Genomic DNA, 15,004 nt, shown 5'->3' with positions numbered 1-15,004 from the left:
TTTGAGCATAAGAACTGATTGTATAGTTGGGGATTTAGCTTAGTGGTAGACTGCTTACCTATAATACTTAATAAACTGTGTTTGATCCTTAGTACTAGATTTAAAAACAATAACAACAACAACACCTGAACTGAAGGTCAAAATGACATTTTGAATAGTATACATATTTGAGACACTTACTGATTTTACTATTGCATTAAAATAATATTTGTTATGTAAATGGAAATAATTAAATTACTTACTACTATTGCTGAAATTATATAACCATAAGTATAATAAATTAATGATTGTTAAGTTTCTTATATAATAAATATGGGAAATTAACTATTCAAAATAATGAGAAATCAGAAAATAACCCAGAAGAGAAATTCATAAATAGATATTCATGTACCTAAGTAATTGATGAGTATGTGTGAGTTCCAGTTTTAAGAGACATTTAATTAAAAGATGAAAGATATAAACTATATCTTGAAATGGAAATATTGTACTTGAAAATCTTGGTGAGAATAAGGAAATTATTTATATACACACCATACATGTAACTTTATGCATTATAAATATAAATAAAATATATGCACATGTCAGAGGTTCCAACCCATGCTCAGTCTGAATATGATAATCATTATCACCTTGACTAGTTTGAAGTTACCTAGGAGACACACCTAGTGGTATGTCTTGAAGGGCATATCCAGAGAGGTCTAATTGAGGAAGGAAACCTACCTTCAGTGAGGGCAATGATATTGTAATTGCTAAATAAAAAGGAAAAAAGAAGAAAGAACGCTGAGCCCCAGTATTCATCTCTAACTGCATCTGACTGTGGTTGTCATGTGGCCAAATGCTTCATGTTCTGCCACTATGCCTTCTTTTCTATAAAGAACCACATCACTTAAAATCACAAGTCAACTAATACTTTCTTAAGTTGCTCATATCAAATATTGTATCACAATAAGAAAAAAAAAAAGCAGTGCACTGAATAACTTTCCAGGTGGACTCTAAGATGCCTAACCTGCCGTGTTTTCTGTTCGAGTTTCTTATTGCAAAAGCTAAATGAGAAGTCAGCAATGGGAAAGACACATGAAGAGTAACATGTTACCAAGAATTTCTTTGTTCATATTTGAGTCATAAGAGTCTAATTTCTCCATCAACATTATGTGACAACATACAGTAGTTGGTATGACAGTACATGGAAATACAACCTATACAAAATGCTGACATCCAGAGATGCTCATCTGGAGTTCAGGGTTTTTGTGGACCGTCAGCCATAAAGATGCAACTGACTTCAGTTAGTTATATTCCAGACCCCGAGGAAAGCAGCAATTTCCTACTGGTCACCTTGCCTGTCATCCACATTAATCAACTGACAACGTGCACCTGAGTCTTGAGTGTGCTCATTCATCCACCACTCAGAAAATTCTCTGAGGACAGTGCAGGTCAGTCACCACAATAGACTGCTGTTTTAGGGTGCAGAGTTTGAGTCACCCCATTTCATTTACAACATGTGCATCAAATAACAAAATCATAACCAGCATTCAGGGGTGAAGGAGGTAACCTAAGAGAATGATGTTCTTCTTTTACATTGCCTCTAATTGGAAGCTGGGTTCAAGCAATGTCATCAATCTTCCCACATTTTTAATAATACCTTTTGTAGATTTTAGTGAATTCTCTTGGGAAATAATACCTCTTAAAGTACATCATTTAAAATTCACATTTTGAAAATTGTGTTCACTCCAGGAAGATTAAAGTTCACTTTAATTAAAATAGAACATACATACTTCCATCTTTAAATGAGTTCCTGTTTATACTTCTGTATGCTTATATGCTTAGAAAAGCATCTTGAATAGCTCACCATATTGTTAAAGATGGTTGTATCTTGGTGCTGTGATTTGGAAGGTTTATGTATTTTTCTTACCTGTGTCTATATCTGTTCTTTTAGATTACAAAAATACTATGAACTATTTAAAAAATAAAATTCTTAATTTTATTTTTATTTAAAAGGGATTGGAAAATAAAAATTTTGAGGAACTCATAATCTTCACATTAGCTTCCCACATGCTGTGGAGAGTTTGTTTTCACTTTCAAGGAATTCAAGATTTGTATTGATGAAAGAAACTCACAAAGTCGAACCATTTTCTTTGTAGATTGTTTAACACAAGGATCGCAGAGAACACATTTTAACTTCTATCACAATGTTCAATATTCCTATGCCAAACCCCTTTATCTAACTTGAGGAAAGGAAGTTCTGACTATGGGGGTATAGCTATCTTTCTGACTAGAAGAACAGAGTGTGAAACAAAGCTTGAAAAATGTAACAGCCAGATAAAAGTAAAATAATATGAAAATAAGATAAAAGTTGCTGCTAATATTATTCATGCCAGTTGAAAAACACAAATGGATCTACCATAACAAATGAAAGTAAGAAAAATTTTCTATGGAAAAACATTTGAAACATCTATAAGAGGCTTTGGAATGGCTAGATGAGGAGCTTATAAGACATGTAAAATATGAAAATTTAAATTCTTAAAATCTCCAAAAATTGCTACAAGGTAAAATATCTGATGAATATTTTGTTGAGATATCTACTAGGAGTTCAGTTGGTAAAATGCTTGACTTGGATAGATGATTAGCTGAGTTTACATCTCTAGTTTTCATATATAAAAGCTGGGGATGGCAGTGATCTTCTGTAACCCCAGCTGGGATTGTGGATATTGTGATTTGGAAGGTTTATACACTGTGGAAGATGGAAGAGGATAGAGACAAGAGGCTTCCTGGAGCTCACTGGACAGCCAGTCTACACAAACCAGTGAGCTCCAAGTCAAGTGAGCTGACTTGTCTCAAGAAAATCAAGCAAAAAGTAATAAGGACATTTGATGTCAACATCTAGATTTCATGCTCATGCACACACATATAAGTCAGCTGCATATGTACACAATCACATATTAAGAGAGAGAAAGCGATACTCTAATTCTTAATAGCAAGAGTCAGGATGTGTAAACCACAATTTGCTTGTGCCTTGTTATCGAAGCTTTATTCCAGATGGCTGTACTAAGAAGACTTGACAATGATTCTCTTCTCTGTCAGTTTCTAAGATTACAGCTTTATCCCAGAAGTGATTACTATTGGAACCTTTTAACTTTCTCCAGCTTTTTTGTTGCAAAATCAGCATCTTTGGTAGTCACAACCAATAAGATGGGACTACCAGCATCTCTTCAAAAATATGTATCTCAATTCCAGAAAGCCAGTACTACCAGGGATACAACTGGCTTTGAACCAGCTTACTCATGAGAAAGATGTTCTATGTAAGTAGAGCAAGCTTAGAAGACCAGCATTTATTTCAGTGATTTTCAACCTTCCTAATTCTGTGACCCTTTAATAATATAGTTCCTCATGTTGTGGTGACCCCAACCATAAAATTATTTCACTGCTATTCCATAACTTTAATGACTTTTGCTACTGTACTGAATCATAATGTAAACATCTGACACCCAGGTACCCCCTTTTGGGGGGTTATGACCCACAGGCTGAGAACCTCTGATCCACTGTCCTTTTAGCATCTACTTCTTCAAAGGAAGCCTCATTTGTAAATAATTACGTTAATTCTGCAAGAAATTGGGCAAGAGCAGAAAGAATCTTTTTTCCTTGGAATGTGAAGATAGAAGGGGAGACAGTACCTGAGACAGAGCTTAGAAAAAACTATGGATAAGAACTTTTGTAAAACATCAAAGTTTTTGGTGAAAAATAGCTCAAAATCAGCAGACCCTCTATAGGACCACAAAGAGTGAGCAAAGTGACAGAGTATCCAGAAGTTCATTATAAAGTAGTGGATATCTGATGGATTAAAAGCCTTGGAATAGTGCTGAGTTATACTCTTCCCTTAGCTGTTAGTGTCCATTAGCTGTTGTAGACCCAACCCAGGATAATTAGAATAGGACATAGGCACAACTCAATATATTCTCAGGACTCCCTATTGGCTTGTAGCACTTAAGAATGATCTTTTTGGCTAAAATTAATAAACTGCTCTTACCCAGGGCCTACTTCTTAAACACCAGCCTTAAATATAAAACCATATTCATTTTAATGGTCAGGAAGACTAAAATCTGTGCTTATTTTTCTTTTAATCAATATGCAACCATATCAGTGACAGAAGAATCATTGCCAAGTTACTAGTCTCGGGCTAATTAAGAGACAAAATCATACACTTCCTGAAAGCAGTCTCCAAGTCACATATATCTGCTAGATAAGGGGTAAAAATCAAACATACTGAAGAGGCTTAAGTCTATATTTGAAAAGCAAGTGGCTTATATTGATCTGGGAGTAACACCTAGGGAGGCAAGCCAAACAGCAAAATGAGAAAATGTCTGAGCAGAGATATTGTAGCATACTACTAGGAGAATAGAACTTAGAATTCATTCATCCAAGTCTCTAAATGAACAAGAAGGGCTTTCATGGTTGTGGGGTCAGTATCCAGATTTGTAATAATATATTGTCAGGTGTACAAAGAAACAGTACATTGAGAATCATACCTAGAGAAAAGTACAGGCCACAGGATGACCTTTCAGGGACTGTATTGAATTTTACAAATGAAAAGTACAATGGCAATGTTATAAATGTATTTAAAGATTAAAGACAAATTAAATTTGAAAAATTTAAGGGAAACAAGATAATAGTAACTCATCAAATAGAGTCCAACTACTTAAACTGTGGATCAGGACTCCTCTCCACTAGGCTTTAAGTAACTCAGTATGACATTGTAAAAAGAAATAGCAATAGTAAAAGGTTTATGAATGAATAATGACCAAACATTAATTGAAAATTAATGATAACAAACCTAAGATGTTTCTGGAAGTACGTGTCCACATTTCATCATGGAACTTTAGTGCAACCTTGGTTCTGAACACACAGTATGTATACATCACACAGATATGTCTCTGTGCTATATTGCCTCAACAAATGCTTCCCAGAATTGCTTAACTCAAGTAGAAAGCAATTACTTATTATGATCTGAAATGTTTTTGACTGTATGCATGGGTCGCTTGCTCTTAAATATTTGACTATTTAGTTATGGAAAGCAAAATCTTTTAATAGTTTTACTAACTTTCATCATCACATATTTCTGATAAAATATAATCCAAATATATGCTAACTTGATATACTAGTATCAAATTTGATATACTAATGTCAAATTAGTTTAATTTGAATTTTACTGTATTAGAATATTTAATTTTAAAAATCACTGAGTTGGTGACTTGATTTACAAAAAAATCATTACACCAGTAATGATTGGAATTAGAACAGAATTTACTACAATTACAGAAATGGCCTTGATTGAACTACATTCATATTATTTTGTAATATTTGTTCAAACAAATGCCTTTCACATCATTCTTGATTATAAAGTAAAAATATTAATTGATTCAAAATATTAAAGATGTTATACCTCTTACAGGATCAGATACCCATCCACTAATATAATTTTATGCAAAAATTAAATTATTTTTATTAGCATGCATATTTATCTTTGAATGATGCTGTTGTTTAGTCTGATATGAAGCACTAGCCCTTCATAGTGGTGAACGATGCAGGCAGGCCCAAGGTCCAAGTAGAATACAAAGCGGAGACAAAAGCTTCTACCCAGGCGAAGTGTCCTCAATGGTTCTGACAAAGATGAAGGAAATCGCAGAAGTATACCTTGGAAAGTCTGTTGCCCATGCCATGGTCACAGTGCCAGCTTGTTTCAATGTCTCTCAGTGGTAGATAACAAAAGATGCTGAAACTACTGCTGGCCTCAATGTACTTCGAATTACCGGTGAATCAATCACTGCTGCTATTGCTTATGGCTTAGATAAGAAGGTTGAAGCTGAAAGGAATGTCCTGATTTTTGACTTGAGAGGTGGCACTTTTGATATGCCAATCCTCACTAATGTGGATGGAATTTTTGAAGTCAAATCAACAGCTGGAGACATCCACTTGGGTGGAGAAGACTTTGAGAACCAAAATGGTCAGCGATTTCATTGCTGAGTTTAAGTGAAAGCACAAGAAGAGAGCTGTCCAGTTTCTCCACACTGTCTGTGAGCAGGCCAAGTGCACCCTATCCTCGAGCACCCAGGCAAGTATTGAGGTTGATTCTCTCTATGAGGGAATTGACTTCTATACCTCCATTATCCAGGCTCAATATGAGGATTGAATGCTGACCTGTTCTGTGGCACACTGGACCCTGTAGAGAAGACCCTTTGAGATGCCAAACTAGACAAGTCACAGATCCATGGTGTTGTCTTGATGGGTAGTTCTACAAGAATCCCCAAGATTCAAAAGCTTCTACAAGAGTTCTTCAATGGAAAAAGTGCTGAATAACAGCATTAACCCAATGAAGCTGTTGCCTATGGTGCAGCTGTCCAGGCAGCCATTCTATGTGAAGACAAGCCTGAGAATGTTCAGGATTTGCTGCTCTTGGTTGTCATTCCTCTTCCTCTTGGTATTGAAACTGCTGGTGGAGTCATGACTGTCCTCATCAAACACATTTCCACCAAGCAGACACAGACTTTCACCACCTACTCTTACAACCAGCCTGGTGTACTCATTTAGGTGTATGAAGGTGACAGGGCCATGGCCAAGGACAACAACCTGCATGGAAAGTTTGAGCTCACAGGCATACCTCCAGCACCCTGTGGGGTTTCTCAGATTGAGGTTACTCCTGACATCAATGCCAATGCCATTCTCAATGTTTCCATTGTAGTAAGAGCACAGGAAAGGAGAACAAGATCACCATTTCCAATGACAAGGCTTACTTGAGTAAGGAGTATATTGAGTGCATGGTCCAAGAAGCTGAGGATGAGAAGCAAAGAGATAAGGTTTCCTCCAAGAATTCACTGAAGCCCTCTGCCTTCCACATGAAAACAACTGTTCCAAGATGAGAAACTTTAAGACAAGATCAATGATGAGGACAAATAGAAGATTCTTGAGAAGTTCAATGAGATCATCAGCTGGCTGGATAAGAAGCAGACTGCAGAGAAGGAAGAGTTTGAGCATCAGCAGAAACAATTAGAGAAAGTCTGCAACACTATCATTACTAAGCTATACCAGAGTGCTGGTGGCATGCCTGGAAGAATGCCTGGTGGCTTCCCTGGTGGGGAAGCTCCTCCATCTGGTGGTGCTTTTTCAGGCCCCACCATTGAAGAAGTGGATTAAGTCAGTCCAAGTAGAGGGTAAAGCATTGTTCTACAGAGATCCAAAACAAGTAACATGGAATAATAAAACTATTTAAATTGGCACCAAAATATAAAAGAAAACAATTGATTTGAAGATAGAGCAATAGAGTCTAGGCCTGTAAATAGAAAAATAATACAGATAAATATATCTTCATGTGAGACACCTTTAAATATACATACATATGTAAAATTACATATGTAATTTTACATATGTATGTATATTTAAAGGTTTTACATATGTATACATACATATGTAAAAATAAGTAAAAGAGATATAAAGGCACAAAATGATATTGAAATCATGCATATAGACTTCCCCAAATGAATAAAAACCACTAATCTACATACCCAGAAAGCTCAATTGACTCTAAATAGGACAAATGTAAAAATAAATATGTTACTTTCTTCTGTTCAAAATTAAAAGAAAAATAGTAAGAATGCTGGAAAACAAAAATAGGGGAGGAATCAACAAAAGAAGAAAAAAAAAAACCCGCATCATATATATATGCATCAAAGTAAAGTTAACAGCTGGGACCATGGGGATCAAAGGCAGTGGGATGGTATTCAAAACATCTGATAAGAAGGAACTATAAACTACATATGGAAATGTTTTCTGGAATAATGAAGGTGGAATAAATATCCATCAATGAGCAAAACTATAGAATCCATCATTAACACTTTTCCCTTGGAATTGCAAGTAAGAACTTGTGGAGGCTAAAAGTGAAAATATATATTAATTTGAATTTACGTGGAAAAAAGAACTCTGGCAAAGTGAGTATGTATCTAATAAGGAAAGATGGTAATTACATGTCTTTTCTTTCTTTTACTGATTTACGAAGTTAAATACATAAGGCAATATCTTTAAAGTTATATTGTTGTGAGTATAACATATAGAATTGCCATATATTTGACAATAAAGCTAAGTAAATGAGCTATATTTGAAAAAAGAAATGACAACAGATGGTAATTTCAGTCTACAGGAAGAAATGAAGAAATGAAGAGTTAGACACAGTAAATAATAAGTTTAAAAAAAACTCAGTAAACATATTTAAGCTTTTCTTCTCTTAGCTTCTTAGAATGACATCCATTTTTATAAGGCAATTATTATTAACAATGTGTTATTATGCTTGATATGTATTACACACATATGCACACACATATACATGACATATGAATCATAGCACATAAATAAGGCAAGGTAAGAGGGTCATACAGTAGTAAGGTTTTGTATCTTAGTCTGTGAATTTAGCTCAATGGTAGAGTGGGTTTGGTCCTCAGAATTACAAAACAAGTTTATATCATGTACTGGAATTATGTTCGTATAGAGAGTAGATAGAATTTAATAAATTATGGTGAACACCATAAAGTCTTTGGCAATCAATAAGAAGGTAGCCCAGAAAGCATGTTTTAAAATCACTAAAGAAATTAAAATAAGATATTAGAATATATTTGAGAAAGATGGTAGAGTTTAGTAAAGCAATGAAAACGAATAAAATAGGAGATGATATTAATTGCTTTTGTTACCACTGTGATTAATTCTGGACAAAAAGCCATCTTACAGGGGAGATATTTATTTGCTACAAGGTTTGACAAAGTAGAGTACATTATGGTTAATGAAGCAGGCTATCAGGAGCATGTTAGGGCTGCTTACAGTGCCTCTACTTTAGAAAGCAAAGAGAGATGATTGTTTTTGCTCAGCAGGCTTTCTCCTTTTAACTCAGTCCAGGATGCTGGTCCATGAATTAATTATGAACATGGTCAAGTTGGGTCTTTTCTTCTCAGTTAAAACCATGTGCAAACATACAGATACATCAAAAGCTATATCTCCTAGATATTTAAAATCCTGTTAAATGGAAGATCAAAAATATCATCACAGGGATCATTTAAGTACCCAAACAAAGTCAGTTCATAGTGTAATTTCCAAATCTTCAATAATCTATATGACATATTTATAGACTGAGTCACTTTTCTTTAGAGATTCATACCCTTTCCAACACACACTCACACACAGACACACAGACACAGAGACACACACACACACACACACACACGTGAAGTGTGTACTCACGGAGATAGGATTTTAATCCTGGCAGTCTTGTACCTAAAATCTTTTAAGCAAATTAATATGAACCCATAGAACAGATTTTGTTTCAGTTAACTTCTGAATTAAATCATCTACTTGACAAACACTCCTTGAAAATCCCTTGTATTAGTAACAGAACATGCAGCACTTCAAAAAGAGATGCAGACCAAGATTCACAACTTCAACTTATTTCAAACCAGTAGCTATTTTACTTCAAGGTCACCTGATATTGATTCTGTGATACTATTAATATTGACAGAACATGAGCCTGCATTTACACTTGTGTATGTGGTACTACAGATATTCAGAGGCAAAAAATACAGTCATTAAATTTTGATATATATTTAAGTTGAGTGCGTCAAAGCCACTCATTTAGTGGCTCACTTAACTTCCTAACATCTCTTGAAGAGAAGTCCGCATTTATGTGGTTATGTGTAGAGGGTGCTCAGTCATGATTAATGAAGTTCATAATTACAAAGATCACTGCATATTTACTTTGATAATGGATTATTTAGAATACGTATACTGTATTTGGTTATATAAATTGGACATGTATAAGTAATACTTGGGTATAAATAATGCTGTAAGTACACATGCACATACTTACACTCATATACACACAGTATATCACATTTTACCGTGAAGCATCATAGCTATACTTTGATACCTAAAAACATGATGTATGCCTAGTTTATTTAGTTCTTTGAAGTTTTGCAGATGTTAAGCACACAAGCTCAAGAATCATAATAGCTACACTCAGTCCCCAGTTCTGCTATATATTAGCTATGTGATCCAGTATTTACATAAAATATAACAATGTCTTTCCCATGGTCTTCCTAAGGATTAAATGACTTCTTAATAGAGGAATAGCCCTAGAAAGCATCAAAAACTTTATTTCTCAAAATAAATTTTAGCCATCATTTTCGATTTTCTGATTTTACGTTTCTGGGAGATAAAGTATTTTCTTTCATACCTGGATCATATGCTAACTTAGATTATGATCCAGTCTAACAGACCATCATCATGTGACTTTTATTATGAAGGTTCTTCTAACTGTCACTTTTTATGACCCCTTTAGAATTTTTAATTTATAATACATAGCTTTAGGTAGTATGGCTCTATCTGAGCAATATTGCTTTCCAGGAATATGAGTGCATACCTTTCAAAAGACTTTCAGTCTGATGTGTAATTGGGGTAGGGTTGTGACAGTTTCAAAATCTTGCTTATGGTCCGCCTACATCCTATCTTTCTCTGCTCCAGTTCTCCTCATAATTAAAAATGAAGTCTTTGTATTTTTCCATTGCTCTCAAGCCCCCAGCACAGAGAAAGGTCTCTGGTAGGCAACACAATAATTAATTAATCTGAAACTCATTGCAAGCTCTCAACTGCTTGCTTACTTACTTGCAAGGTACGGCCAAGGGCTACTGATTTTCTTCCAGGCACAAGCTACCTTTAACAACAAGTAAGGAAGAGGCAATTCCTACGTTGGTATCTGTGGCTCAGTGGTCCCACATCGCTGAGAATACTAACTTTGTGGTTTCTCTAGCAATATAAAGGAATCAACATTAGCATGTGACCTTCACATGTATTCCTCCATATTTTTAGTAAGTTCTGGACTGCTTCCAATGTCTGATGCTATGTCGATAGTTGTTATGATTTGTTGTTTAGGATATAATGTCAAGAAAGCAATTCTATCCAGTTGCATCTGTTTGACACAGATGGCTTCCTTAAACATTTTTTTTCCTTAAACATTTTTTATTCATGGTTGGTTGAACCCACAGAAATAAAACCTGGAGATATAGCAAGGTGACTGCTCTAAATTGAATAATTAATTCATTATTATTTTAGAATTTCTTTCTTCCTTTCTTTTGTGTTTATAGAAATATTATTTATTCTTTGTGTAAGATCTGATGTTCTTATTTCTTTCATTACAATCCTCCTAACCCCAAGACCTGCTCAGATACTACTCTGCCTACCTTAGTCACCATTAGCCCACATACCTTTCCTCCTCCAGATGTTATTATCAGCTATATGTTACAGCTGTCATTTAACCATTTTGAATTATAATACAGTTATTTGTACCTTCTGGGTTTCCTTTGATCATAGGGTTTCTGTTTCACCTGCATATTTACCACAGACCATATAAGTAGCAACTACTTGATAACTAATGTTTAATGAAGAACATAGTCAGTGTGGGATACTGAGTCAAGAGACTAGCTAGCTTCATAAGAATGAGAGTGAATTTCTTTACTATGCTGCTATTTGTCAACGGATAACTAAATAAATTTGTGTGCTGAGGTTCATGGTATTGAAAAAAATAGTCTTTAGACATGGTATCTAAAGTAATGTATCATAGCATAGCTAGTGTCACTTTGAGGTGGCATTGTCTTACTCTGAGCACCTTGGTTTTTTTATTTGAAAATAGAAAATATAGAACCATATTACAACATTGAGATTATGTTTGATGACATGGGTGGATAGTATTCATGACTCCTAAATCAAGAGCTTAGGCTGAAGAATATATCAACACCATGTGGCTTTTTTTCATTCCTTATACAAGCTCTGTTTGAACACAAATAAAATAAAATTGATGAGAACACCACCAGTACTTTGTTGTTCTAGTACTACCCCCCCCCTTGACTCATTGCATGATCATAGCACCTCTTACCATGATGTGTAGTCGATATGAGCTTTGTCCATTGTTTGGTCCTACCTCAGAAAGTTTTCTGCCACTTATGTTTACTCGATGTGACGGCTATAAGCCTCTCCTCCCCTATTTCCCATGAAAACACTTGCACAGATTTCAAGTTGTTCATTTTGGGCCTTTGATTTATCTGCATTACAATTTACTAGTTTTCATATGGCATATTCACTTTCATAGCTAGTGTTCAGGTCTGTGAGTATAGTAAAGTAAGTACCAGGCACATCATAGCATATGACAAAAAAGTGCCAAAACAAAAGATGCACAAGAAACTGTGGAGTCTGTGTTGTGTTGGTCAACTACTATTGTATGAAAATCAATTGATGAAAAAATAAAGAATAAGGAAGAATAAAGAGCTAGAGCAGTTCTCAACCTTCCTAAAGCTGCAAGGCTTTAATACATTTCTTTATGTTGTGGGGACCCCAGCCATAAAATTACTTTATCACTACTTCCTAACTGTTATTTTTGCTACTGTTATGACTTATAATGTAAATATCTGGTATGCAGAGTATCAGATATGTGATCCCACAAAGAGGTCACGACCCGTGGGTTTAGAACTACTGACCTAGCATTTAATTAATTTGCACCAGGTCATACAGTCAAAAGGCAATAGCAGTCGAGTTATTAAGCACAGGACACTTACTTACCAACTTGGAGCTAGCTCTATACAGCCTATAAGAAAAAAGACCTTTCAAACTCTGATGTTCCTTGTGCTAATGATACCCATTCTCTTTTTGGCAGAGGCATCCATCCTGAGCTACGATGGCAGCATGTATATGAAGGTCATCATGCCCATGGTGATGCACACGGAGGCAGAGGATGTTTCCTTCCGCTTTATGTCACAGCGAGCCTATGGGCTACTGGTAGCCACTACCTCCAGGGACTCTGCAGATACGCTGCGTCTAGAATTGGATGGTGGGCGTGTCAAGCTCATGGTTAACTTAGGTATCGTATGAAGGACCCTCTGTCATTCTGTTTGGGCTTGTTTTCCCTTCTTTTCTGATTTCCATTACTTTCATTGAATTCTTTGTTTCTTGAAAGTTAGCCACTCACCTCGTGTTTAACAGACCATGGATTTTAAAAAAAAAAAAAAAACAGCAACAAATACTTTCTCCCTGTTTCTGCATGAGGGTTTGATGTCAATTTTTGGTCTCTGACGGTGGTGACTTCCTTACTAGATTATTCGTTTTCTAAGTTTCCTTTCTTGATTTTTGGAATTGTTTAGCTTTGTGTAAAACACGCTACTATGGTCCATCTTTTGATCAATCAATCATATTCCCATTAAGTCCACCTCCCTGGTCACCACTCAAAACAGTCAAAGACGAAAGGGAGGAGTCAAAATGAGAGTGGGTGGGAGAGAGTTACACTCAGCCTTGTTTCTAGTTCCATAGTAACTATTCCTATGGATTATTCTGGTGGCCCCCATGTCACTGAGATCTTAAGTTCATTCCTAGAAGGACAGACAGCAAGATACATTGTTCCTTTTATCCCATTCGAAAGTGCTCAGAACATCTGACTATGGAAGGAAGGTAGGCCTACTGGTACTTACACCTGTCTTCCTCACTGGTGTTTTTAATAATTTGCCGGCAGTTCTTTGGGTATAGATACTGTTGCCTCATAATCTCCAGCAGTTGCCCCATTTGCTCCGACCCACACATATTAACATCACCTAGATTTGCAAAAATGATGATGACTTCAAGCTTGCAGCTTTATTGAGACAAGATGCAGTCTTCCTCTGCAGTTACTTCTAATGGATATCCATTAGAACCTTACAGCCTCCTGTTCTTTCCTGCTATTGACCCTCTCTACTGGTTCCTAATTATTTTCTGTGGAGAATGGGAACCTCTTGGTTTTGTAAGAAAACAAACACTCGTGTCTCTGGTCTTTTCACTCAGCAGAAAGCCAAATGCTCAGAGATGTCAGAATGAATGATTTGGCTGAATCCACGCTTCTAAGCTGGCGGATCCATGTGGGTTTCTAGACCATGTTTGGATATAGAGGTTTTAAAGAAAGATTTGCCAGAGCCACAGACAAATGTATGTGATTCAATAGCATCAAAAACTCTACCTGTGCTAACTAAAGGGGGTTTCTGAACAGACACAGCTCTTATCCACTGTCAGGTCAACTAGTACCGATGTCAAAATATGAAAACCTTGAAGACATAGGACTGTTTTGAGTAGTGGCTCATTTAGTTCTGTGTTTTTATTTTATTTCTGGATTTTAGCATTTATGACACAGTGCACTGTTTCCTGTCTAATCTCAACTGCTTTTTGTTTTCGATATGTCTCTTGATTTTTTCTTGTCTGTGTATGTGTATGTATTTGATTATTTTATGTTTATTTTCTAAACTACTATTCTGTTGCTGAAACTTATACTGTGTATGTATCTGTATTCTTGAGTTTTCAATCCTCCCTACCATCCACCATGGTAAATCAAAAGATGGTATTCAACCCTTCAAAGGCCCAAAGCCTGCGGCCCGCATAGCAAACAGCCTTGAGAACACAGAGTACTGAGAAGCCTACAGGGACTGGCATCCCTCTGCCCCTCCTGCCTGCCCTCCCACTGAACCCTCCCCTCCTCAACTGGACCAAACCAAGCATGTTACATTACCTAAAACCAACAACCAGTTATCCTAATTTACTTCTCTGAGAAAACAGCAGAGAAAACAATGGCCCACACAAAAAGCATGATGTAAAGGATAAAACCAAATACCCTGTGTAGTTCAACCCCAGAAAAGCAGAAGACAGTCTTTCCCTCTATGCCAACTTTTAAGTAAGAGGAATATGTACACATGGGCAAAAATGAGCCTCACAGCATCCCAGAGAGTGTATGTTTGTCTTTTAATAGACAATTTGTTTTCCCCATTAAATGCTGTTGTATGAAGGCTATGAAGGCACTCGTGGCAGGCACCACCTTCCAAGGCAGCAAACTGAAGTCATAGAAAGGGATAAAGGGATAAACGATGAACAATGAGGAAAGGAGATGAAGGATACTCTCTCTCTCTCTCTCTCTCTCTCT

General features: G+C 36.0%; 1 pseudogene; it reads left to right on the top strand.

The window, feature by feature from the left end:
• The first annotated feature begins 5,524 nt into the window (after nucleotides 1-5,524).
• On the top strand, nucleotides 5,525-7,182 carry LOC114635701 (annotated as a pseudogene).
• The last annotated feature ends 7,822 nt before the right edge of the window (nucleotides 7,183-15,004 follow it).

Source organism: Grammomys surdaster, unplaced genomic scaffold (genome assembly GCF_004785775.1).
Source record: "Grammomys surdaster isolate TR1022 unplaced genomic scaffold, NIH_TR_1.0 116558, whole genome shotgun sequence".
NCBI lineage: Eukaryota > Metazoa > Chordata > Mammalia > Rodentia > Muridae > Grammomys > Grammomys surdaster.
Note: the sequence above shows the minus strand (reverse complement) of the source record. Positions and strands in the feature narration are given on the sequence as shown.